The sequence below is a fragment of the Kogia breviceps genome, chromosome 14 (assembly GCF_026419965.1).
Source record: "Kogia breviceps isolate mKogBre1 chromosome 14, mKogBre1 haplotype 1, whole genome shotgun sequence".
NCBI lineage: Eukaryota > Metazoa > Chordata > Mammalia > Artiodactyla > Physeteridae > Kogia > Kogia breviceps.
The window spans coordinates 73,140,770-73,157,186 of NC_081323.1; positions in this window are offsets into that span (position 1 = coordinate 73,140,770).

Below are 16,417 nucleotides of genomic sequence, written 5' to 3' on the forward strand. Positions count from 1 at the left end.
TTGCAGCATGCAGACTCAGTAGTTGTGGCGTACGGGCTCAGTAGTTGCGGCACGTGGGCTCTAGAGCGCAGGCTCAGTAGTTGTGCACGGGCTTAGCTGCTCCACGGCATGTGAGATCTTCCCGGACCAGGGATTGAACCTGTGTCCCCTGCACTGGCAGGCAGATTTTCAACCACTGGACCACCAGGGAAGTCCCTGGCTGCCAGATTTAGCTGGCATTGACGTCGTATCCATTGGCAAGTGCAGGGAGATTCATATGTCCTTCTTCCTCACTAAACCTACCCAGAAATACTGGGAAGTGGGTGGGTCATTTTAGAGAGGTGCCATCCCTAGACCCTGGATGTTGGAAGGAGATGCCCAACCTAACCCCCATACACACAAGGTGGTATCATCATCTAAAGCTGGTCTTCACCACTGTTGTTGGCAAGGTAGCTTAATCCTGCTGTGCCTCAGTTTCTTCAGGTACAAATGGATTTCTAAGAATAGAGTCTATCTGATAGGGTTGGTGCAAGATTAAATGAGTCAATACAATGTACAATGCTCAGAATGGTGCCCAGCACTTAGTGCTAATCACGGCTACTATTAAATTGAAGGTTAACATCATTATATATTTGGAACAGTAGTGCTTGTTATGATTTGCAGTGGAGGTATCTCAGGATTGGAAAGGAAAGAAGGCACGTTCTTCATCCCTCCAAACAAAAGGGAGATTGGGCCAAAAGAGTCTGGTGTGAACCAGGGTTTCTGACAGCTTCACACAACCATGTGGCAAAGCCAGGCTGATTCCCCAAACACAATATGCCTGCAGCTAGGTTACTTTACATACCTAACCAACAGACATGTGCTTATTTTCCTCCCTCTGCAGAAAGGAGATTCTCATTGTCTGGAGAAAAAAAATTAAAAACTTTTCTGCCAGGCATACTGACAGAATCCTTTACAGAAAACCACCACCCCTCCAACTTCTCATCAAGGGTTCTTCATCCTGTTTCTAAATACTCACAGGAAGTCCAGGCTGACGTTTTATACATGATTGGCCCAAAGAGCTGCTCTTGCCTCTGGGTGTGTGTGCATGTGTGTGTGTGTGTGTGTGTGTGTGTGTGTGTGTGTGTGTGTGTGTGTGTGTGTACCTGCACATGACCACGTATGTGTTTACTTGTTATTGTAGCTCAACCTAAACAAAGATTCAGACTTGTTTACGTGTAAATAATGAATTGGTGGGTACAGAAGCCTACCTCCTTGGGTCTATGTTCAGAGATTGATTTGCATGTGTGGCAAAAGAAGATGGGAAGACAGGATGGAGAGGATAGCCAGGTCCAGTGATTTGTTCAGAGGAAGAAACAGGATGGCAGCTGGACAAAGCATCCTCCTTCTAGGCCCCATGATTATTTGCTTCTCAACTTGAATTATTTTAATAAGTTGCCTCGTTGCATTTTTAGTCTCCCCAACTAGAAAATGTGACCCCACAAGACAGAGATGGTGTGTGTCTTGGTGGCCACGGTGTCCCCAAGACCCAGAACACTTCCTGGCATAAAGTAGTTTCTCATCAGCATTTGTTGAATGAATGAGAATGAATGAATGAGATGTATGACATTGACCATAACCTACGTGAACCTCAGTTTTCTCATCTCTAAATTGGGGATAGCCGTGATCTGCCCTTCAGAAAGCGGCAGAGATTAATTAAATGGGATCCTGTATGCAACACATGTGGTACTAGGAAGGTACCTAAGTGCCTGCCTTCTTCCCGCCTGCCCACTAACTCGATTCTCTGTGGCCCCAGACAGGTGAGCCTTACTTGGAACTCAATTATAAACTCAGAGCCATCCTTTAGCTCTGAGTCTGATGCAGGCCTGCAATCCAGCCTGTCACAGATTAAGCTGCCGCACTAACAAACACACATACTGAAAAATTAATGTCCCTGGAAGTCATCGTCTCTCTTCCCATAGACACCACCGACCTTGCCTGTCTGCACAGCAGCCGAACTGGAACTCCTGCTTGTCTGCACCTTGGTGCAGCTACAGGGCTGCAGGACTGATGGGAGAGAGAAGTGTTGACGCCCTCCTTAGAGCAGTGACAGGACCTGGTGTCCAGCTGGGAATCTCATCAGCTTGGCGTGGGAAGCAGGAGAGTCTGGAGTGCGGGCGAAGGCCCAGGGGAATCTCTGCTTTTAGCCTTAGAGCCCTGTCACCCATCCCAATGGACCCTCAGAGGGCTGGCCCCGGATGCAGCCCAGGTAAGATTTGAGGGCTGGGCAGGGAGGGGCTGGAGGGGCATGTGGGATGAGGAAGAGGAGACCAGCAACGTAATCTCATAGATTCTTGGAAACAGCAGTCTCTCATGGCCCTGCGTGAAACGAGCAGACAATTTCACGGCAGTTCTATAAGGACGATGGCAGAAGTAAACTCAGCATCTTAACGAGGATAGTCACCTTGGCCTTGATCGTTCCCAGGGACCTAGAGCATCATTTCCTTCCTCCTCTCCTTGTCGGCTAAGACCAGTATTCTAACCTGGCTGTCCAAAGTGTGGCTTGCAGATCAACGGTATCAGTATCACCTGGGAACTTGTTAGAAATGCAGACCCTCAGGCCCTGCCCCAGACCTACTGACTCAGAATTCTCATTTCAACAGGTGACTCCCATGCACATTCAAGTTTAAGCTGTGATGAAACTTAATTTTATGGGTCAACTTGACTGGGCCACAGGATGCCCAGATGGTTAGTTAGTTACACATTATTTCTTGGTAAGTCTGTGAGGGTGTTTCTGGAAAAGATTAGCATTTGTGGGCTCAGTAAGGCAGGGTACCCTCCCCTGTGTGGGTGGGCATCACACAATCCACTGAGGGTCTGAAGAGAACAAAATAAATGGAGGAAAGTTGAATTCACTCTACCTGACTGTTGATCTGGGACAGCAATCTTCTCCTGCCCTTGGCACTCCTGGTTGTGAGGTGTTCAGACGCAGACTGGAATCTACACCATCAGCTTCCTGGCTCTCAGGCCTATAGAACTTCACCACCGCCATTCCTGGGTCTCTGGCTTTGCAGATGGCAGAATGTGGGATATCTCAGCCTCCATAATCAGGTGAACCAATACCTTATAATAAATCTCTTTTTAGAAAGAAAGTTGTCTATGTCTATATCATTGTCTATTTCTACTTCTATTTCTATTTCTGTATCTGTATCTATCTTACTGGCACTCTTTCTCTGGAGAGCCCTAATACAGCTGTGGTTTCACAACATACTGGTGCCATCCATTCCAATATGTGGTTTGAGAGTGTGTACAGTGACGTTGTTACAAGTTTGGGATTCAGCCATAGGAAATGAGAGTTTGGATCCCAGATCTGCCCTGGTCCGCATGTGAGACTCTGACCTCGCCAAGCCTTAGCTTCCTCCTCTGCAAATATGCAAGGCAAGAGGACCCTTTCCTGGTGTCACTGGGGGATGAAATGAGCCTAAAAAATTAATCAATCAGGGTTTCCTTGGTGGCGCAGTGGTTAAGAATCCACCTGCCAATGCAGGGGACACGGGTTCGAGCCCTGGTCTGGGAAGATCCCACATGCCGTGGAGCAACTGGGCCCGTGAGCCATGGCCGCTGCGCCTGCGCGTCCGGAGCCTGTGCTCCGCAATGGGAGGGGCCGCAGCAGTGAGAGGCCTGCGCACCGCGATGAAGAGTAGCCCCCACTCACCACAACTAGAGAAAGCCCGCGCAGAGCAATGAAGACGCAACACAGCCAAAAATAAATAAATAAAAATAAATATCTCATCTTTAAAAAAAAAAAAATTAATCAATCATTCCTCACAGTACCTGTCACACACTGAATGCTTAGTACCTATTATCTGGGATTGTTACTGCTAAAAAATTGCTTCTAGTAACATAGCATCCAAGTTTGTGAATTATATACCTCCTTCTTTTTTTCAAAAATAGATAAGCTTGAACAGATTTGAGTTAACCTTAGAACAGGCGCACACATCGTGAGGACAGTCGTTGTGTGGGAGGGGATTTGGCCACGGGGAGAGACACCAGGAATTGCCCATGGACAGAAGCTCCAGTCCTCCAGATCTGAGCTGAGGTTCCTCAGAAGCCCAGTGATTTCATAGTATCACAGAGCTTTGTTTTTCCTTAACTACAAAATAGGGGAAGGGTTTTGTCAAAATCTGACCACGATGGGACCACCATGAAAGCCGACTGGACAGGTAAAAGTCCGTCATATGTGCCGCAGGAGAAATAAGGCCGAGGATCAGTGACTTAGTCCAAAGCTGACCGGCCCTCAGAGCAGAGCAGGAGGGAGTAGACAGTCAATCTGGAGCAGCGTAAGGAGAGGAAAAGGTGGTAGTGAGGGAGGAATGAGGGACAGGATGTAGGGAGGGAGCCAGAGAGCACTGGGAGTGCAGGTGTGGACAGCATCAGGGCTCTGTTAGGTTTGGAGTTAGGTCTGGGAGGGGGCGAGGGCTAGAATTTTAAGTCTCATTTTAAATCAGTGGTGCTTGGCCTGGATTACATTACCGTCATCTGGGGAGATTTTGTAAATGCCAATCCCTAAGACCAACCCCCAAAGATTATGAGTCAGGTGGTGGGACCCGGGTGTGAGTATTTTCCAAAAGCATCCAGTGCTGGGAACCCAGGAAGAAGGTGGGGAAGAGATAAGTGGTCTGAGCAAGAGACATAGGAAAGACGCGGAGCGCTTGGTCAGCTGGCCTTTCATCCACTGCAGCCACGAATGGTCAGCTTTTATCCTCTTAATATGAGAGACCCCAAACAATACAGTGATGAGTGATGAGTGCTTCAAGTCGGGAACCGAAATCCCCTTTGATTTCTTTTACCAGGTCAAGAAAGGAGCAGGGCTGGAACGAGATTTTATTCCTAGGAAGCTTCCAGTCAGCGTCAGTTCAGAGAATGATGCAACTCGGACACATGCGTGTTTGGGGTCAGGCCTAGATGTGAAATTGATTTCTCTCTTTGTGCCTCGTTCCCTCATGGAGGGCTGTTGTTAGGCTGGGCTGGTGTCCTTAGAAAGTGCCAGCGGGCTTTCCTCTACTTCCAGCAGGGAGGTGGCCTTTGGAAAAACAGAGTTTCACTCTTACAGGAGATTTTTTTAGCTCTCAAATAAAATAAAATTCCTAAATATAATGAAAACAGACCAAAAAATATATATAATATACATGTATATTGTATACACACAGATATATACATACACCTACGCATACATATATATATATATACACACACTATAGTGTGTGTGTGTGTATTTTTTTTTCAACTTTAAAATCACGTTTGTTTTTGATAGAAATACTTGGCAGTGAATGCCTCTAAGAAAACATCCTCCATTAAGGCTTTAACTGATTCTGTTGGTCACCCTTCTCCCTTATACCTTTAGAGAGCTCCAGCCAGCGAAACAGAAAAATCAACAATTAAAAAGATAAGCAGGGCTTCCCTGGTGGCGCAGTGGTTGAGAGTCCGCCTGCCGATGCAGGAGACACGGGTTCGTGCCCCGGTCCGGGAAGATCCCACATGCCGCGGAGCGGCTGGGCCCGTGAGCCATGGCCGCTGAGCCTGCGCGTCCGGAGCCTGTGCTTCGCAACGGGAGAGGCCACAACAGTGAGAGGCCCACATATCACAAAAAAAAAAAAAAAAAAAAGATAAGCAACATCAGAGTCCATGTGCCATGGGCAGCTATTACCACAATAACACATCGCCACTTTAATAGGATTTCCTGGAAGGCAAGTTGGGACAAATAACTCCGTCTTGCAGATGAGCGAGCACATTAAGGTGTCAGAGGTGAACTGATTCATTGAAAAACTTCAGTGGATCTCAAAGCCCGGACAGCCCTACCTCCCGCTTGGAGCAAAAGTTCATTTCAATTTCAGCAGGCAGGTTGCCTTTCAGAGCGTACCATAAGAGGAAACACACAGTGTGCTCACCCCTGGTCTCCTGTGTCAGCTTCGCTCCTGAGGAGTGCAGGCTGCAATGAAGCCAGCGTGGGATTCAGCTCAAAGAAGCGGAAACAAGTGATGTCACCTGCCCCCTGCCTCCGCCAGGACCATGAAGCAGGCAGGGGGTCTGCACCCCAGCCCTAACCCCACCTCCACCCTTGCCCAGCCTGGCCAAGTCTGGCAACAAAGCACCTCAACTGGATCCCTCTTAGCTGATACTAATTATCCACAGGGCACTTACCACATGCTAGGCACCACATGAAGATCTGCTGTTAATTTATTCACTCATTCATCCAACAAATATTTACTGAGCACGCACCAGTTGTTAGGCACTGTTCTGAGAACTTCTTGTGTATTATTTCATGGAATTCTCATTTTTGAAATACCCTGAGGTAGGGCCTGTAATTGGCTCCATTTCACAGGTAGGGAGACAGAGACTCATACAGGTCTTGACTTGCATAAGGTAGCACCAGACGGAAGCAGGATGCACACTCAGGTCCACTGTGGACAAAGCAGCCCAGGTAACCCCCAGCCTTGGGCAGGGGAGACCCGGGGGCTCCTGCCTTTTTAGGGAAGAGAAAACCTAATTAGAATTGTCTGATGAGAAACCACTACCATCCTCTGGAGACAGAGAGGGGGAGATGATGAGAGGCAGTGAGAAAAAAGAGGGAAACAGGGAGAGAAGGGCAGGAAAGAGATTAAGGATGAAAGAGGAGAGAAGAGATGGCAGGAGAGCATAGCGAGCCGGGGCAAGGAGGGAGAGACAGAAATGAGAGGACAGAGGGAAACGGAGAGACAGACGGACTTAAAAATCAAAGAGGAGGGGAGAAGAGAAAAGCAAAAGGAAAAACACAGAAGGAGGCTGACAGCAAGAGAGGAGAGAGAGAGAACATAAAAGACCTCTCCACATTTGCAGACACACACACACACACACACATACAGACACACTCACACAGATACACACACACGCTCCTGTGGTCTGTTTTGTTTTGTGTTGTGATTCTCTGCAAAGATCCTGGGAGCAGCCTTCCCCGAAGCGCCACCCTCGAGCTGAGCCAGGGCGAAACAGATGAGTATCGGGCAGGCGCTCTGTAAAGCAGCTAGTTCCCCAGGTGAAATTGATTTCATGTGTCTGTTCTGACCTTGAATTTTCCCCATCGTGGCGCCCAAGAAGCAGCATTGGAGATACAAGGAGATGTGAACGTGTTGGTGCTGCGGCTGGATTCTAGCAGCTCCACATGCCAGACTCCATCGGGCCTGAGCCCACAGGTGGGTCTGGGTGCCTTGTCTAAGGCACAGGATCTGCCCGAGGGACCTCAGGCTACGATAGACCTGGGGCCAGGTGGTCACAAGGCAAGCTCTGAGTCAGTAATAATGATCCAAGGAGGAGAGGATGAGCATCAGAAAAGACAGAAAAGAAATGGGCAAACGAACAAAGCTAAGAGGCCAATCCCACTAGGAGCAATGGCCGAAGGACACTAGCCAACACTGATGTCATCATCATCATCTCCCTATTTTGACCTCTTGCTCAATTGCTTACACTGTACCAAGAGCATTACATCATTTAATCCTCACCTCAAACCTATGCGCCATTCTCCACGGGAGAACACTGGAGCTCAGAGAGCTTTCCCAAGGTCACACAGCTGGTAAATAATGCAGTCGGTCTTGATCCCAGATCTTCCTGACTCCAAGCCCATCCTTGCAGCAGCTTCCCCTCAGATCCCTTGGGGTCCCCCAGGACCCAGTCTGGAGCAGCGAGGCTGTTTCCAGGCAGCAGAACTTGGTTCAGACATAGAGACATCCAAGGCTGCCTGTGTAGGGGTAGTGAGGCCAGGACTAAGGGAAACTGCAAGGTCAGGAGGGCAGAGGAAATGTGTGGTTTGCGGGTAGTAATTCAGTCTCCAGAGGAATCCAGATGGGGTTTTTGGAATAGGCCTGGGGTTAGAGCTGAAGTCTTAAGGGGGCGTATGGCTCCTTCTAGGCAGGTGTCAGAGCAGCAGACGAGACAGAGAGCAGGAGGGAAAAAGAGACACAAGCCCAGAGGTAGACAGAGGCAGTGATCCTGGGCACACAGAGGCCCTGGGCTCCCACGGAAGCAGCTCTATGGTAGCAAGACTCCATCTAGTGGTCTGTCTCCAGATGGGCCCCCTTGCCTGGTCAGATTGGCTCAGGAACTGGGCAGGGCTGAGCCCACAGGAGGAGGTGCTGGGACTGCAGCTGGCAGAGGCCGAGGAAGGTAACGGACAAGAGATCAGACCCAGTCGGCACATAAGGGAAATGACCCCTCTTTGCCCGACATCGAAACCTCTATGGCCATAACTCCCTGGTATAGTAACAATTATATTGAATAGGTCATTATAATCTAACACACTACACAACATACGAGATGGCCTTGCTAAGAACTGATTTGTTAGATACAGGGAAAGCGAGATGTGCTAAGTCTTCACAGAGCTGGACGCCAGCAGATGAGTGGGAGTCTTCAGGGTACAGGAGAGGAGGACCCAGGTTATCGGAAGAGGCGTGCATGCACGGGGCAACTTGAATGTCTGTTAGATGTTCCTGGAAGCTGTGTAGATGCATCTCAGGGTGAAGAAAGGGGGAGAAGGTGAGGTGAGGGAGGATAAAACTGGAAATGAAGGTTGGGCACAGATTTTTTTTTTTTTTTTTTTTGCGGTACGCGGGCCTCTCACTGTTGTGGCCTCTCCCGTCGCGGAGCACAGGCTCTGGACGCGCAGGCGCAGCGGCCACGGCTCACGGGCCCAGCCGCTCCGCGGCACGTGGGATCTTCCCAGACCGGGTCACGAACCCGCGTCCCCTGCATCGGCAGGCGGATTCTCAACCACTGCGCCACCAGGGAAGCCCGAAGGTTGGGCACAGATTTTTTTTAGGCCCACTTAATACCAGGCATGGGATCTTCAGGGCTGTTTTCAAATGCGTGGAACTCACAGACACATAGAAAGCACTTCGCATGAGAAATGAGAAAGTCTCGGTAGTGTTTTCCCCTTCCTTTGACCAGGGTCATTGCGATAATATTCATCCTAGGAAATAATAATGAAATGTAAAGAACAGAGATTTATCGTGCCCCAAATTTGTCCTTTTGTTTCATAATCTCACGTTCCCACACCCACGTCTATTTGGGATTTGGGTTTCCCTTTCTCTCTAAGATCCTTTTCAACACTCCAGGTTTATCCCATGTCTAGGTCCAAATGGAGGCAGGATTTAGGAGTAATACATTAGGAATAGGGTCTAGAATCTTGGAGCTTAGAGATGATGTTTAAAGGATTTTGGAAATCCCCACCACCAATGAATCTGTGGACCCAGAAATGAAGTATTGAAGAGGAAAGGGCATCTTCTTTCATATCTGGACAACAGCCAAGATCCTACCCAGCATAAGGTAGCTCAAAAGATAATGTGAGGAGGCCTTTACAAGATCTAGAACATTCTCTGAATACACAAGGACAAGAAGCTGATAATAGGGGAATTCTTTGTCTGGTTGCTGCAAACTTTCTCTCATTGATGACCTCAAGATCATTTGAAATAGTATGGGAGGAACAAGGAAGGTGTTAGAGACACATCCTGCCTCATCATCTCCTGATGCACATGGATTTGAGGTACTCAGTCTAACCTGAACAAACATACCAGCTAGACAGAGATAGATTGCAGGGCTGGATGGCATCCACCCAAGTGTTTTGAAAGAACTCAAGGGTGAAATTGGGCAAGTGTTGGCCTAAATGTGGAACAGATCTTTACAAATGGCTGCTCAGCTGAGAAATGGAGCAGAGCCAGCCTGACCCCTGCCCACAAGGCAGCACCTGAGAACCCCAGGACAGTGAACAGAGCCTCACCCTCTACCAGGTCACCCAGGCACCCTAGGAAGGACAGAGAAATCAACAGAGAAGCAGTTATGTCCATATAGACTAGAGTGTTATGAGACTAGACCCTCCTTGTTTCTCCAGAGAAATCCAGCCTGATTCATTTGCTCATGTGAAGTGCGTTTTCCCAGGAGAGTTGGCGAGTCTCCACTACCAAAGACTTGAATCAAGAGAAACTAGTTTGGTGATTGAGGTTTTTAATTAGGCTTTGGGACGGGTTTATGGATAAAAAAGAATCCCTACGCGTTTCTCTCTATAAATGGGAAATTTGGTTCTAAATCAATTGCAAATGGTGGGGTCCCTGTAGTCCTGTAGTAGACTCTATGACAGTCCAAACTTCACCTCCTTTTGGTCATTCTCCCAGAGCCTGTCATAGACACCTCACTGTCCCAGATCAGGTATTTTAGTATGGCTCTTCCACCAATGGACCAACCAAAGCACCTACTAGGTGAATCCCTCCTGCAATGACTCTCATTTCAAGGCCTTGCTAGAATTTATCTTTGCCCCCAGTTTTTTTCTTATTGAAATTCATCTCTCTTCTATCTCATCTCCCCAGTCAGAATCTCTCAACCAACTATCTAGTCATCCTCATTGGGCCAGTCCTGAAATACGTGTGCTGGTTCTGGCTACACATTCTAATATGGAGCATTGACAAAATTGGGTCTTCTAGAAAGGACAACCAAAGTGAAGAAGAGGTGTAAACCATGGGAAGTTGAGAGAAGCAGGTGTTTGGCATAGACAAAAGAGGTGATTTGGAAATGGTCCAAACGAGAGGAGCCCAGGTTCACTCAGCCATCAATTCTTTATTTCAACGAAGTTTTATCAAGCAACTACTACATGCCAACACCCTTCCAGGTGTTAGGGAGAAAGCAATAAGAGAGAAAGGACCCTGGCCTCAGGGAGTTTACATTCTAGTGAAGACAAGACAATCATATAAATAGATGAATAAGGACCACAAGTGCATACAGTTATGAAATTAATAAAATAGGGCAATGTGATCAAAAGTGGCAGGGCAGGAGCTATTTTAGGTTGGGTGATTAAAGAAGGTTTCTTCAAGGAGACATCTCTTTATGAAGAAAAAAACTCCTCCATAAATTAAACGGAGCCACAAGTGTATTCCTGAGCTTTACAGTGTGGAAAATCTTCAAAAATAGGTGTTTGACCAAAGAGATGTCATGAAGTTCAGTGCTCCAGTGAAACCCACATGAACATCAGCATGTCCAAGACAGACCCAGATCAAGTTTAGTCTTAATCCAACTATAAAACCACGGCCATTGAAAAGCTAGAGAGATACGGTTGTGGTGTCTTTGGGGAAAATATTCCACATCAGCTTTGGACCCAAGGACACCACTGTGTAACAATATTCTTCCTTATGGGAAATAAACGGTACTAGCAATTATTATTATTACCTATTTTTCCTAAGCAAACTATGCTAATAATTCTGTTTCCCTTCCCAAATATAGGCTTCAAATATAACAAAGGGAAGAAAATTCAATCATCTTCCCATTTCCTATTACAAGTTTTTTGTTTGTTTGTTGTTTGTTTAAACCAGACTTGCCAGACTGTTCCATAAAAGAATAGTTACAAACATACCCTAGGTTTTCCAAATAAGTTAAGGTGTGATTGGATGCCAGCATCTTCCTACAATTTCTGCCCTGTGGGAAGTTAAAAAAGGGATCAAAATATGCCAGCTCATTCTTTAGGCAGGGTCATTGGTCATGCTGGGGGGTCATGCTAGGGGCTCAGCTGGGGGATCTTGGGATACTCTGCTGACATTTGCTCCATTGACCAAATAAATAATGGAATCTAGGACTGGCCAGACAGTTGAAGAACTCACTTTCAAGCCGGAGCAGGGCAGAGATAACTTGATACTGCATTTCAAAAAGAACAGAGGTAGAATTAAACCCTTTGACTAGTCTTTGTCTCGTAATATCCTGCAATGTCCACACCATTGTAATCTCAAAGATCCTACCTGTGGCCTGATATAGATGACGGAGCAACCCCAGCCTTGATAAACTCCAAGGTAAGACCAGGGACAGGCTTCAGTGATGATTTTACGAACAATCTATCCAGAATAAGATGAATTTTTAAAAATCCCCCCATTGTCCTTAACACCTCATCAGGCAAAAACTTACAAATGGAATTTAATTAAAATCACATCTTCTTTGACCCAATTCAAAGAAATCTTCTTCAAGGCATGCCGGAATTGTGACACATTGAGCAAGACTCTCTGGGTGCCAGGAGCTGCTATTGGAAATATAGAATAAACTTGAGGGTATCAGGCAGTTGCAGGAACCCCCAAACATTAATTTTAGTCACAGTTGGCTGCACCATATCAACCTATAAACACCTCTCCACTTTCAATTAACATTGCTCTGTCTCCTGTCTCGCTGAATATTATATTTAACTAATTTAAGAGGATTGGTAGAGAGAGTTTTCACACTTCACAGGAAAACATAATGAAATAATTATACCTCTACCTACAAAAGGCATGAGAATATTACATAAGCAGCCTTCAAGTCTTTTCAACTAAAGTCTCTTTCCTGTGTCTTCTGTCTGAGGGTTCGTGCCTGAACTTTCACTTAGATGTACTTTCTTACATCCTTGTGTTGCAGAATATTTGATTACTTCTGGGGATTGCAATACCAGTATCTTTTTTGGCCACTGAGTATATTGACTGAGTTAATAACCTGTATAACACCAGGTGTGGTTGGGTGCATGACAGGCTGGGACACCGGGCACATGTGTTGGTGGAGAGGAATGGAATTGAGATTGGGGTTGGGAAAAGTAATCCATAAGGCTGTTCTTAATGTAGGCGGTGCCTATGGAACAACGTTTAATGTAACATCCTAGTCCATGTATTAGTCAGCTATTGACACACAATAGTGCTGTGTAACAAACCACCTCAAAACTCAGCATCTTACAACCACTAGCATTTTTTCTTATGCTTACAGGTTCTGGAGACCAGTCGTGTCTCAAATGACTCTATCAGGTTGCTGATTGGCTAGCTTTGCTTCCAGGCTATAGGTTGGGTTCACATCTGCTCCGTGTTCTCAGGCCCAGGTCGAAAGGGCAGTGACTACTCAGTGTATGTTCTTGTGGTTATCACAGGAGCTCCAGAGGGAAACCAAACCATGCAAGTATATTTAAGACCTCCACTTACGTCATGCCAGCCAATATCTCTTTGGCCAAAAAAATCACATGGCCAAGCCTCAAATCCAGAGACTGAGATGTATATACCATCTTCATTGGGAGGGGGTAAGGTAATAAATATTGGCTGAATAATAATCTGATCCTTCACAGCCACCAAGGGCCAATCCAGTGGGCAGGGCAAGCAGTGGGTAAAGAGATAAATACTGCTCAAAATCTGGATGGGCTCTAGGGAGAAAAGCCATTGAAACAGAGGGCCATGGTCCCAACCAATCCAGTGGGGTTTCAGTATAACTGAACTTCAGTATAACTTGGGAGCTGGAGGGTTAGGAGAACAGGAAGGAGCCCAGACTTCGAGGTGCAACGTAATGAACAGACTGCCAAGTACATAGCAGCAAGATGAATGTACAGCCCATGCTGGGTTGAGCTGAGCTGAGGACATATTCCCCACCCTAGCAGCACTCCCCAGGAGTTAGGCTGGGGGTGCCTGCAGGGGAGCCTGCCAGGGAGATCTCCCTGGCACCGTGTTACTGGAGCTGGAGAAGATGGGAGATAAAACACTCTCTGGACCCACAGCAGCCTCAGAGAGCCTACATGGGATGAAGCAAAATGTTAAGATAGGATATTTTCATCCTGGGTTTCTAATGCCATTTATTAAAAATTAAAATTTTATCTATTTAATGCGCACAATGTGATGATTTGATATATATCTACATAGTACAGTCAAGCCAATTCACATATCATCTTGAATTAGTGTCCAGAGCAAAGGGATTATAGAAAGCCAAAGGGGGAACATGAACAGCAGAGAAGGGACCACATCCCACACAAACCTTCGCATGAAGCCTCGAAAGTGTCTAGTTCAAGAATGGTGTCAACTGAAAAACAAAATGCACAAGCTAAAAGTTGAGAATTTTGTTTTATTTGGCGGACAAAACTGAGGACTTAAACCCTGGACACAGTATCTCCGATAGTTCTGAGGGACTGCTCAGAAGAGACAAGCGGGAGAGCCAGGATATATAGGAGTTTTTGCAACAAAGACCAGGTAGTCAGAACATCAAAAGATTACTGTTAATTAAAGAAAACCAAATATCTCAAGTTGAGGGATATAGCGCTTTTCTATGTATGAAAAGATGCAAGAGTCTGGGCTCACTGAAATCATTCCTTTGCTATGCACTTCAGCTATCTGGGGCCAGTATCCTGTGTGTTCTCATCCTGAGTCCCCACAGGGTACACCCTGGGGGTGGGGGTGGCTGCAGCAGCTGACTGCTTGATGGTGGGCAACCTGTTTCCATCTTGAGTGCCCTCAGAGCTCACCATCAGGGAGGCTGCAATGTGATGGCTTGATGGCTGCAATATCCTTTGTTTACTGATATGGCAGGCAATATTTCTCATTCACAATGGTAACCCGACCTTCATGACTATTGCTGAGGGTTTGTTGAAGGTGGATGCAGGAGGCATGATGGCTCTGCCCAGCAATGAAGTCAGCTCCACCGAGCAAGAAAGTGACTCCCCCCTCCCCCTAGCATGTTGCACCTCACACCAAAGATAGAACAGCTGGTGGGGAGATCATTCTCATTGGCCAGTTAGCACTCACGGTTAGAGTGGTGCAAAGCTATGAAAACAATAAGACCTCACACTCACGTCGTGCCAGATATTGTCCTAAATTTGCATGTATTCATTCACCTAACCCTACAATAGGCCTGGGAAATTCGAAGAAGATAAAGCTCAGAGGAGTTAATAATTTGCCTTTCACCACAAAGGAGTAGAGCTGGAATTAGAGCCCAAGTAGCCCAGGCAGAGACCCTGCTTCTAACCACCATTCCCTCCTCCCTCAGGAAGAAGAGTTGGGTACCCAAGGGGAGCAGGAGACTCAGAATTTGCAAGGAACTGGAGTAGAGGAGAAGCAAGAATTACTGCAGACTATATATACTTTACAACATAAAGGTTCATATAAACATATACATGCCAAAGCTAACCTATAGAGTAAGTTGTATTCTCTCTTCTCCAAGGGCCATGTTCAGCCTCACCTTTTTAAAGACCTTTTTCATAAGTACTCATTAAAGGATCTTCTGGGTTAAGATGGAAAAAAAACAACAAACTATCACAGAATCTTTCTCCCTCAATACGAAATGAAATCAGCAAACAATAGTAAGAATAACCAAAAAGGTCATCAGTGATAATCATGATAGTAACAAGAATGAACGAAAGGGGGATACCTTGTGCCAGAATCTTTAAAATGTTTTACCAAGAAAAGAAAAGAAAAACGTTTTCTTTTATAAGTAAAACTCCTAACCTCTCACCTCCTCCGCACACCCCAGACATGGTCCTGATGAGTTAACAGAGTCCTATGTATCCTCAGTGGTCAATCAGGAGATGAGGGGATGGAGGTGGGGTGCTCTTTTCCTCCTCTGACTGGGAGTGAGGCTGGTCATGTGGGCTGCTGGGGAGAGCTGGGTGACACAGAAGAGCAAACAAGTGCTGGCACCTCTGATGGAGACAAAGGCTCACATCACCACTTTGACCTGGAAACGGCTTGAAGGCAGAGGGAATCCCCCAAGGTACATCCCCTGTAGTTGGTGGACCCTGGCATAGAGAAATCAACCATCTCTGGGGAGAAAAGCATCTGGTTGTTCTACTCACCCCACCTGCCTTCCACCTGCCAGCTCATATGGCCTCAAGCTGCAGAGAGGTAGCTGGAACACAAGATTCCAGCCCTCAAGCTGTGGTTTACAAGTCAAACTAACGAATCTGGAAAGAGAAGAAAGGAAAATTCAGCCATCCTCTATCAGAGCAAGTGGAAACGAAAACAAAACAGAAAGAAAATCTACAGCAACGATGCAAGCCTACTAGGAGGTCAGAGAGAAAAAGGAAGAAACACGAAATGGAAAATAGAGATGAGGGATGCTGTCTGGGAGAAAACACCCCCAAGGAACAGGAAGAAGAACTGCACAGGTGCTTCATGGCAAAGACCAAATTAGAACATGGCATCAGCAAAGTGGGAATTCAAAGACCAAAAGATTTTCTCAAAGAATCAGGTGTATGGGAAGATTACAGAGCTAAGAAGGCAAACTGAGACCAAATAATATTCATGCAGAATTAGTAATTTAGAAGCATCAAAGAAAAAACTAGAGGGAACTGAAAATTGATTTACTAACATAGAAGAAAGTCCTGATATAATTACAGTCAAAATAGAGAAATAAGACCCTGAGGTTAAAGCACGTAGACAGGTAGCAGGTAAATCAGGAAGGCAAAGTCATCCAACATTGAGAGCATTGATGTCCCCACAGTACATAAATCAACAAATACAAAAGGAAAAAATACAAACATATTAGAGGAAAAATTTCCTGAAATCAGAAGGAAAAGCTGAATCTGCAGAATGAAAGTACATATTCTCTTCTGAAAAGAAGTGGTACAGAGAAACCAACCCCAGGACATACCTTTTCATCTTACTAAACTTCAGTAATATGGACAGAGAAA